At 35.4% G+C, this 12,016-nt stretch overlaps 1 protein-coding gene across 1 annotated transcript in view; it reads right to left on the bottom strand.

Moving 5' to 3' along the window:
- LOC106094686 (synaptojanin-1) overlaps positions 1–12,016 on the bottom strand; it is a 78,500-nt gene that overhangs the window by 6,190 nt on the left and 60,294 nt on the right. The window lies entirely within an intron of this gene.

Raw genomic sequence — 12,016 nt, 5'->3', positions numbered from 1 at the left:
TTGACAGATAGTGCACTCAATATTTTGTTGTTGGGCAACTGCCACTACCTGTAAATGAATATATCTTGGATTTGACATCCTTAATAATGTTCATGGGCCCTATCCACTTTATGATCTAACCTTCTTTTAGTGAATCGCAATAAATGCCTAGCCATTCTCAAAATTTTCTGCACTCATTTAGATTAGAATGGTCTTAGAAATATATTCAAGCTGAAAGTGCTGTAAATACCTGTCAATGATAAAATATGCTCACTATGCTCCACGAGCTTTTAGCTGACTTTCGTATAAATTAATAAATTATAACAAATAGAAGTGATTTGTATGGGTTCGATTAATTACCACGTGTTTTGTTTTTTTTTTTTTGCTGTCACAGTCATTAATTTTATAATTTGCCTATTAAACCATCAACCGTCACTTTTGAACAAAACAAAAATCTAAATTTAATTTAAGTCAAAAAAATGAAATTACTTTTGTTTAAACCAGTTCCGGAACCAACGTTGGCTAATAAGAATATGCCATCTGCTACAACCATAACAATAAAGCACTGGAAAATTCATGCATAATCTGACGAAAATATTAGCAATTTAAAAACTATATGTGATATACGATCACAAAAATCAAGTTCTTCAATATTATTACTATTATGAATGTTTTTAAATATTCCAGTATCATGCTGGCCAAATGAAGAGAATACGCGTTTTGGGTGCAGCCACTTCATATTTTTGAGGAAATATTAAAAAAAAACCGAACATTGTCCATCAACATCAAAAAAAAAGGAGGAGGTATTCAAATCAAATTCATTTCTTTACTTTGAGACAATTGGATGGGGTTTTGAGTTTAAATATGTACACATTATCATAACAATATCACAACATTTAAACGTTTTCTGTTGTTTTCTTTTATTTTTGAGTTTGAGGTGAACGTGCGCACATTGTGGGAATTTTGAAATGCTCAAGTGGTTGTTGATTTGGTAAAGTGAAGCTGATACATAGTGAGTTATGCATAAAAAATACAAATTGTTTAAATATTTTGAAATTCTGAGGCTGTATATCGAAACAACAATGAGACATTATTTGCTATAGGATATGAGATGAAAAAAGAAATTATTCTTTAGTCAGTTTCAAAAAAAATCTAGCAATAGAAAAATTTGAAAACCTGGCATCTCTATTCATAAACAATCGATAATTACAGTTATAGATAATGTAAAGGGCCGTTCACACCATTAGATAGTGAGGTATTTAGAATCGATATGTCTATTGATGTTTTGATTGAATTTTAGGCATACATTTACAGTTGTTGTTGTAGCCACATTTTCATGTGGAAGTGGCGATCCTCGTTAAGCTCCTGTAGGTGAGCAAGCTCGTTCCGGTAAAAATGTACAGTGGCACAGATATGTCTACATACCTTTTCACGAATACCAGTTGCGTAAACTGATAGTAACGTAGTTGTGATAAGGTTTCACCCTAAAAATTTTAACCAATCATAATACTGAGAACCATGGCGAACAATTTGAACAACAATAGACATAAGAAAAAAAACTTTTTCCTACTAAAACTTTGTTTTGTAAAACGTGGAGGGTATGTAGATGTTTCTGTGCCACTGTATATAAGTCAAAATTAAAAGTAAGGCTAGCTTCATCGAACAACCGCCTTAAAGACTAAACTCACTTTTTTTTGTGGAAATAATAAAAGTAAGCATTGATTGAAAACAACATCTACAGTTTTTACAGTACAGTTAACAGCTAATCACACAAATACCTATTAATATTAACTTTTAAAATATAAATTATAAACATACGCTTTCTCTAAGATTAATTGCTGTTCATGTAATTCTGGAAAATTTCATTAGTTGCATCATTTTAGCCTATAATAGTTTTCAAAGCCTCCTCTTTAAGTTGACAAGGTCATCATCACGTTTTATTCAGCCAAAGTGTTGATTTGCAAACAGATTTTCGTTGATTTCTAGAGATTATTTTAATTTCCAGAAAATCAGCAACAAAAAACAAACAAAAAAATAATTTCAATGTTGATGAGAATGTTTGAACTTTAGTATTGAATTTTAACATAAATCAATGACTAATTGGCGCCTTTGCTCACCCGGATGTCCATCACTACACTTAGACTTTAGTACACACATTTACATAAATTAGTGAGATGCACATTGGGAAGTAGAAGACCAAAAATTTAAGAACATTTTTATCAAATTGGCAGAAAGGAATTTTCAACAAATTTCCTATAGAAATGAAATGTTGACAAAATTTCCTGTAGAAATGAAATGTTGAAAAAATTTTCTATAGAAACAAAATTTTGACAAAATTTCCTATAGAAATGAAATTTTGACAAAATTTCCTATAGAAATGAAATTTTGACAAAATTTCCTATAGAAATGAAATTTTTACAAAATTTCCTACAGAAATGAAATTTTGAAAAAATTTTCAAAATTACCAGGATTTACTAATAGAAGGTTAAGTCACTTGCAAAACACAAAGTGTATAGGCCCCATGAACATCATTAAGGATGTCAAATCTGCCGATTGAAAATGTCATCAAATAGGAGAAATCGTAAACAAAGAATGAATGTTAAAAGGGAACGAGTTGACATCCTCAAAGCCAAGTACTGCAAAAAATTTAAAAAAATGTATGTCGGCTGATTGCTTGGCTTAACCTTATTCAATGAATCCTGATATATAACCAGTAAGGAAGGGCAAAAATCGGGCGTTGCCTACAGTATAATACCCTACACCACCTAATAAGTACAAAGTGGGAGCTATATCCAATTCGGAACTAATTCTGATGTTTTCAGATGGATTATTAAAAAAACTTATCAAATTTCGAGCAAATATGTTCAAACTGCTGACAAATGACAACATTATTGCAAATTACCCAAAATCTGATAAAACTTATATATGGGAGCTATATCTAAATCTGAACCGATTTCGAGATATAGATGAGAGCTATATCTAAATCTGAGCCGATTTCCATGAAATTCACCAGTAATGTCGAGAGTCAAGGGAAAATCCTTCCTGCCAATTTTCGAGAGAATCTGTTAACAAATTACCATTTTATTACATTATTACTGACAATCGGACAAACTATATCCAAATCTGAGCCGATTTGTTCGAATATCAAAAAGCTTCGTCTCTAGGCCGAAAAACATGCCTGTACCAAATTTTGAGACGATCGGATTCGCACAGATTGTGTAGGTTGGTCTGGAAGGACGGGTAGGCTATATAATTTTTTGATATCGGAAGGGGGCGGACCCTCCCCCTTACCCCAAAAATTCTATCTAAAAATAAAAGTGGACCTATCGAGACAATATGGGACTCTAATGAAAGGTATTCAAGAGTAGAATACGAATTTCATATTAAAAATTGGGTCCAAGTAAATGGGGGGCCGCCCCAACCCCAAAACCCCCTAAAATAGCTTTGTTGGAGGATCATGACAATATGCGACTCAAATGAAAAATATTCGGGAGTAGATTACGAATAAAGTCGGGAAGTAGGAATAGGCTTTGTAATTTGTTACTATCGGAAGGAGGAGGTTTCCCCCGTTACCCCAAAAACACTCCTCAAAATCAAAAGTCGACCGATAAGTATAATATAGATATCAAATGAAAGGTAATGAAGAGTAGAATAGGAATATGGCGTTGAAAAGAATAGGAATATGGTATTGAAAAGAACCCAAGAAGTTGCCCTTTCCCCAAAACTCCTCCAAGCAGACAAATTGAACGTTCCTAGCAATATGGGGCTCAAATGAACGGTATTAAGGGGTAGATTACGAATCTGGTATTAAAAATCAGATCGAAGTATAGGGGATCACCCCACTCTCCCAAAAACGCCCCAAATGGGTATATTGGCCAATCACGACTATATGGGGCTCGGTTTGTTTGTTTGTTTCCTACAGTAGAACCGATTTTCTCGAAATTTTCAAAGATTGTGTAGGTTGTTTTGGAAGGAAACATAGGCTATATAATTTGTCGATATCGGAGGGGGGGTGCATCGTCTCTCTTACTCCTATCTCTTATGATCGGAATAATATTGGTATCAGATGAAAGGTATTGGAGTGTTGAATACGAATAGGATATTAAAATTTGAGGCTAAGTACCCAGCGGGCCGCCCTAACCCAAAAACTCTCCCAAACAGCCATATTGGAAGTTCATTTCAATATGGGACTTAAATGAAGCACATTCGCGAGTAGATTGCGAATAAGGCAAACAAATTAAGTCCATGTAATGGGAGCTGTTCTCCCCCCCTGAAGACAATCCAAATAGGCACATTACCAGATCATGGCTATATGGGACTCAAATGAAAGCAATTTGGGAGTAGATTAAGAAAATGACGTTCAAATTTTTGTTAAGGGTATTAAAACATCTCAAATAGGTTATTTGACCCATCATGACAATATGGGACTCTAATGAAAGATATTTGAGAGTATAAAAGGAATCCAGTTTTGAAGCCAAGTGTTTGTGGGTAAGCCCCAAAGCACTTATTTCCCGAACATACCAATATAGAGCTCAAATGAAAGGTTGGGGGTAAAGACCGAATTTGATACCTATTTTTAAGGCAAAGTGGCGGAGTGACAGATCCAGCCCTAAAACCCCCTCCAAACGGTAAATATTAATCGACCATGAAAATTTTGGGCTTAAATGAAAAGTATTTGGGAGTAGAGCACGAATTTGACGAATTTTTTACCCTCTTAAATAGAGTTGTCCAAAGAAATGTTTAAGGGAGTAGAACAAAAATTTGCCCATAGACATTTCAACTTCTCACATATCAATGAGTCCTTTCCGATTCAAGTTTAAGCTCAATGCAAAGGGCCTCCTTTTTATAGCCGAGTCCCAACGGAGTACCGCAGTGCGACGCCTCAATGGAGAGATGTTTTTAGACCACTTCAATGCATGGCAACATTAGGAGTGGATAACAACCAATGTTTTTGCCACTATTTAAACCCACGCGTTTACCATCATTGGCAGATTTGCTTTTGTCTAGGCTTCAAGACAGGAATTTGATATCCACATTCGGGGCGAAATGTCCTCATCATAAAACTCTACCAAAACTGTATTTGTGCATCGACCATTGCAAAAAAGAGCTCAAATAAAAGGCATGAAGTTCAAATTCAATGATAAGGGGCCTCCATTTTACAGCTGAGTCCGAACGCGTGCCGTAGTGCAACACTTCTTTTGGGGAGAAGTTTTTACATGGCATAATAACTCACACCGCTGAAAAATTGTTCTAATTGTTCGCAAGAATTCGAACCCGTATATGCAAACCTCTGCGCTGCGGTGGGATATATTTGTCAGATTTTCATATCTATGGGAATTGTTTTCAAAATTTTGGAAATTTTATCTAAATTTTTTTCTACGTGAAATTTTGCAATATTTTCTTTTTTTAAAGGAGATTTTGTTAACAATTCCTTACTTTTACAGAAAATTCCATAAAATTGAAATTTTGACCAAATTTCTATAAAAAACAAAAATATTTTGTTGACTAGTTATAGCCCAAAGTGCCAACTATTGTTTGCTTTGGTGTTTCAAGTAGTCGTTTCTTTTTGTTTTTTGTTGATCATCTTGGGGATTCTCAATGTGAAAATAAACAATTCAGTTTCAGTTAATTTGTATTTATTACATACAGAGACAATTAGAGGGGAAAAAAATGAAACAAAACAATGGAATAAGATTCGAGCTGATGGAACAACATCTCAGGTATTGAACATTGTCTTGAAGGAAACCACTTTTTATATTATGCGAATATATTATTTAAGAGTTTTTGGAATTGTTTTTGTAATGCTGCTATCAATGCCTTGGTTGGGTACATACACACATATGTATGTCTGTCCGTACCTACGATACGATTTTATTGGCATTTATGGGGGGGAGGGGGGACTTACTTATCCTACTAATGCTCTTGAAAATGCAATTACCATTACTACATGAACAATGGAAGACGAAATGGAGAAACAAAATGCTGATTGCTCCATCGCACTTCCACATTGTTAACGCCTCATTGGCGGCTACTCAATCATATTGTTGATAGCCATCTTAGAAATGGGAAATGATGCAGTTAAGATTATTGCAGTTTAATTGTGTGTTAATAATAACAATAATCTTAACAATTTCAAACCAAAACGAATCTGTCTTAGTTGGTTAGTAAGGGCTGGTTGATGTTGGGGGGTTTCTCCACCGTCGCTAATCTCATTCGGCAAACAATGGACAACAAATCATAATGAAAAGCCAACAACCGAACAAAAAAAAAATGAGCCAAGAAACTGAATCCCATCTCCATCCTCATAATTTTCATCCATCAGCATTATAACAATACGACAAGAAGACAATCAACCGACAGCATCATTACTCCATAACAATGTGAAATAAAGCCAAATTATGAACAAATATACCTCTTTAAGGGAAATACAATTTCAAAAAAAAAAAAAAACAAATATATAAATTATCAACAGAAAATATTTCCAATTTTAAATAAGGGCTAGGGTTGCCAAGGTTGGTACAAATCTTAACAATTTTAAACAACAAAACAAGTAAAAGCGTGCTACGTTCGGTCGGGCCGAATTTTGGGAACCCACCACAATGGCTTCTGCTAAAATATGGGAGCTATATCAGATTATAGACCGATTTGGGCCGTACTTGGCACAGTTGTTTTGAAGCATAACATAAAATAGAGTCAAATCGGATAAAAATCGCGGCTTGTAAGGGTTCAAGGGCGATCAGGTTCTTGACCGAATTGCACCATATTTTGCACAGTTGTTGGGAGTCATAACAGAATACTATGTGTAAAATTTCAGCCAAATTGGATGAAAACTGAGGCTTTCAAGGGCTTAAGAAGTCAAATCGGGAGATCGGTTTATATGGGAGCTATATCAGGTTATAGACCGATTAATACCATTCTCAGCTCAGTTGTTGGAAGTCATAAGAGAACACTATGTGCAAAATTTCTACCAAATCGGATGAAAATTGAGGCTGGCAGGGGCTCAAGAAGTCAAATCAGGAGATCGGTTTATATGGAAGCTATATCAGGTTATAGACCGATTCAGACCGTACTTGGCTCAGTTGTTAAGAGTCACAACAGAACAATATGAGCAATATTTCAGCCAAAAAATGCGGCTTCCAGGGGCTCAAGAAGTCAAATCAGGAGATCGGTTTATATGGGAGCTATATTAGGTTATAGACCGATTCAGACCGTCAGTTGTTGAGAATCACAACAGAACACTATGTTCAAAATTTCAACCAAATCGGATAAAAATTGAGGCTTGCAGGGGCTCAAAAAATCCAATCGTGAGATCGGTTTATATGGGAGCTATATCAGGTTATAGGCCAAATCGGACCGTAATCGGCTCAGTTGTTGGAAGTCACAACGGAACACTACGTTCAAAATTTGAAACAAATCGGGAGATCAGTGTATATGGGTGCTATATCAGATTCTTGACCGATTTGGACCATACCAAATTTATTGGAAGTCATAACAGAACACCATGTGCAAAATTTCAGCCAAATCGGATGCAAATTGCGGCTTCCAGGGGTTCAAGATGTCAAATCGGGAGATTGGTTTATATGTGATCTATATCCAAATCTGAACCGATATGGCCCATTTGCGATCCCCAACAAACTACATAAATATAGGGTCCTAGATCAATATTTCGAGGTGTTACAAACAGAATGACTAGATTAGTATACCCCCATCCTATTGTGGTGGGTATAATAGAAGTAGGAATACACTTTAAACTCCTAAAATACGTTTACATTGGCCACTAAATCTGGATTTATGGCTTCTTCGCCATTAAAGTGCTCATTTCTGTGTTCTTGACATGTTGTACCATGCAAAAATAAATCCACTATTCACTGGATTTATTTTTAAATCCCAAATAAAACCGATTTCATGGCTGTATAATCGATAAAAGTACGAAAAAATGAAACTGTTGTCAAGTATGGATGTGTGTGAGATACTCACGTACATACATACATATATGCGAATGCACGCTTGTGTATGTCACTTAATTACCTCAAAAGTCCAGAACTGACTTTGAAGTTTTGGCCGAACAACTGTCAAAACGCATTATAAAAAAAAGTAAAAACGTACTAAGTTCGGTCGGGCCGAATCTTATATACCCTCCACCATGGATCGCATTTGTCAAGTTCTTTGAATGACTTCATCGTATAGAAAAACACCAGTCATAGAAAAACACCACGTCCAAAATTTCAGGCAAATCGAGTAATAATTGCGTCCTCCAGAGGCTCAAAAAGTCAAATTGGGAGATCGGTTTATATGGCAGCTATATCAGGTTATATACCGATTTAAACCATACTTAGAACAGATGTTGGAAGCGATACCAAAACGACATATGCAAAATTTCAACAATATTTGATAAGAATTTCTCCCTCTAGAAGCCCAAGAAGTCTAATCGGGAGATCGGTTTATATGGCAGCTATATCAGGTTATATACCGATTTAGACCATACTTAGAACAGATGTTGAAAGTCATACCAAAACGACACATGCAAAATCTCAACAATATTGGATAAGAATTTCGCCCTCTAGAAGTCCAAGAAGCCTAATCGAGAGATCGGTTTATATAACGCCTATATCAAGATATGGACTGATTTAGACCATACTTAACACAGTTGTTGGAAGTCAAAATAAAACACTTCATGCAAAATTTCGGCCAAATCGGATAAGGATTGCGCCCTCTAGAAGCTCAAAAAGTCAAGACCCAAGATCGGATTATGTGGCATTTATATCAGGTTATGGATCGATTTGAACCATACTTTGCGCAGTTGATGGAAGTCATAAAGAAACACGTCATTCAAAATTTAAGTAAAATCGGATAGGAAATGCGCCCTCCAGAGGCTCAAAAAGTCTATTCGGGAGATCGGTTTATATGGCGGCTATATCAGGTTATGGACTGATTTAGACCATAACTGGCACAGTTGTCGGATGTGATACCAAAACACCACGTGGAAAATTTTAGCCAAATTGGATACAATCCCAACCGACCTACAATAATAAACAGTATTTGTGCAAAATTTCAAACGCCTAGCTTTACTCCTTCGAAAGCTAGCGTACATTATGGGATCTTAAACGCATACTTCGAGGAGTTACAAACGGAAAGACAAAATTAGTATACACCCATCCTATGGTGGAGGGCATAAAAAGGCATTTATTTATTTCACGTGTTTTTAACTTACACGTTTGTTTTATATAGAGTTTGAAAGTTGTTCACGTGAAATGCCTAATAGAGTATCTACCCTTATGGGTTTTTTTTTTGTTTTTCAGATATTTAAAGACTTTGGCGATATAACTGACAACAAGGTGGGGAAATCTTTTTTTTTTGAAACATTGTAATCCTTCCACTCATTAAAGGGGTCCTTTTAACTCCTTCTCAAAAAAAGGATACATAACTTCTTCAAAACGGATGCCTAGTGTTATAAAAAGAATCCTCAACGACAACTCTAACCAGGGAGTCCATGCTGAAAAAAAAACACACCGATTTGCAACGCTAATAATGAAATTGCAAAAATGTATGGAGTACTTGGAGATCCCTATGAGTACACATCATACTCTATGGCACTTCATTTTATGAGTATCATCCATGATCGATTGAATTTAATGAGATTTTGTATTTTTAATTTAATTGTCGAAATTCAAAGATGACATACAAGCGGGAAATAATGATTTATGAAGTTATATAATTTTTTATTAGTTATTAATGAAACTTTGCATACACACACACACACATACAGCATATTCAATAAGCACACACTTATATTCACATATTAATAATAAAAAATATATATTAATAATTATATTAAAGCGTGCGTTTATATGTAATTAGAGTAGTGATAAATGTATTAATGAAATTACCAAAAAAAAAGAAAAATAATCAAACAATGCAAATTATGAAATCTATTACCATACTGTTTGTTGGTTTGTGTGGAACTTGAAACCAGTATTGAGCTCATGATATGCATGATAAAGCTTGGTATTGAATTTTTGGGAGGAAACTATAATCATTAATTTGCAAATTATTTAAACAAAGATTGTTTATTATCCTCTCTCCTATTAGCCACCAGCTGAAATCGAAAGAATTTTTTTTGCCTTTTTATACCCTCAACCATAGGAAGGGGGGTTTACTAATTTCGTCATTCCGCTAGTAACACCTCGAAATATGCGTCTGAGACCCCATAAAGTTTATATATATTTTTGATCGTCATGACATTTTAAGTCAATCTAGCTACGTCCGTCCGTCCATCGAAAGCACGCCAACTTTCGAAGGAGTAAAGCTAGGCGCTTGAAATTTTGCACAAATTCTTCTTATTAGTGTAGGTCGGTTGGGATTGTAAATGGGCCAAATCGGTCCATATTTTGATATAGCTGCCATGTAAGCTGATCTTGGGTCTTGTTTTCTTGAGCTTCTTGAGGGCGCAATTCTGGCAGGAATGGTCTAAATCGGTTGATAATCTGATATATAAACCGACCTTAGGTCTTGACTTCTAGAGTTCTAGAGGGCACAATTCTTATCCGATGCGGTTGAAATTTTGAAGTGTTCTGGACTCCCAACAACTGTGCTAGGTATAGGCTTAATCAGTCCATAACGTGATATAGCCGCCATATAAACCGATAGACCGATTAGACTTTTTGAGCCTCTAGAGGGCGCAATTCCTATCCGATTTGGCTGAAATTTTGCATGACGTGTTTCGTTCTCACTTCCAACAACTGTGGTATGTATGGTTTAAATCGGTACATAACCTAATATAGCTGCCATATAAACCGATCTTGGGTCTTGACTACTTGAGCCTCTAGAGGGCGCAGTTATTATCTGATTTGACTGAAATTTTGCTCTTGGTATTTTGGTATTACTTTCAACAACTGTGCTAAGTATGGTTTTAATCGGATCATAGCCTGATATTACTGCCATATAAACCGATCTTGGGTCTTGACTTCTTCAACTTAAAGAGGGCGCAATTCTTATCCGATTTGATTGTAATTTTGCACGTTCTGTTTTGGTATCACTTCCAACAACTGTGCTAAGTATGGTTCAAATCGGTTCATAACCAAGTATAGCTGCCACACAAACCGATCTTGGGTCTTGACTTCTTAAACTTTAAGAGAGCGCAATTCTTATCCGATTTGTCTGAAATTTTGCATGAGGTGTTTTGTTATGACTTCCAACAACTGTGTTTAGTATGGCGCAAATCGGTACATAACCTGATTTAGCTGCCATATAAATCGATCTGGGATCTTGATTTCTTGAACCTCTAGAGGGTGCAATTCTCATCTGATTTGGCAGAAATTTTGTAGAACAGCTTCTCCCATGACCATCATCATACGTGACCAATATGGTCTGAATCGATCTATAGCTTGATACAGCTCCCTTATAAACCGATCTCCCGATTTTGCTTCTTGAGCCCCTACAAGGCGCAATTCTTACCTGAATGGACTGAAATATTACCCAATGACTTCCACAATGTTCATTCAGCATTTAATTCATTTATCGTCCGAATCGGACTATAACTTCATATAACAGTTCTTATTCATTATTCTTTGTTTGCCTAAAAAGAGATACCGCACAAAGAACTCGACCAATGCTATCCATGGTGGAGGGTATATAAGATTCGGCCCGGCCAAACTTTGCACGCTCTTACATGTTTTATATAATATTCTTTTTTTTAATTTTTTGTCTCAAGAGCTTCAGCGGACACTTAAATTTTATTTTTTGATATTTTTTATTAATTTTTCATTTTTTTCTTAAGTGTTTGCAAAAATCGCTATTATTTTTAATTTTTTTTAGTTTTTTTAACTTTTTTTCTCGAGTGTTAACAAAAATATTTGTACACAGCGCCGCCAAAAACAAAAACAACAACTTCATCAAAATAAAACTTTTTTTGACACTCACGTCACACGATCGGCACGATCGAAGAAGACGGAGAGAAAAAACGTTAACACAAAAAAAAACCCACGATAAATAATAATAATAACAACAACAACAATAATAGCAACAACATGAAAATCAT

This window comes from Stomoxys calcitrans, chromosome 5 (assembly GCF_963082655.1).
Source record: "Stomoxys calcitrans chromosome 5, idStoCalc2.1, whole genome shotgun sequence".
Lineage (NCBI taxonomy): Eukaryota > Metazoa > Arthropoda > Insecta > Diptera > Muscidae > Stomoxys > Stomoxys calcitrans.
This window is presented reverse-complemented; position numbering and strand designations above follow the sequence as displayed.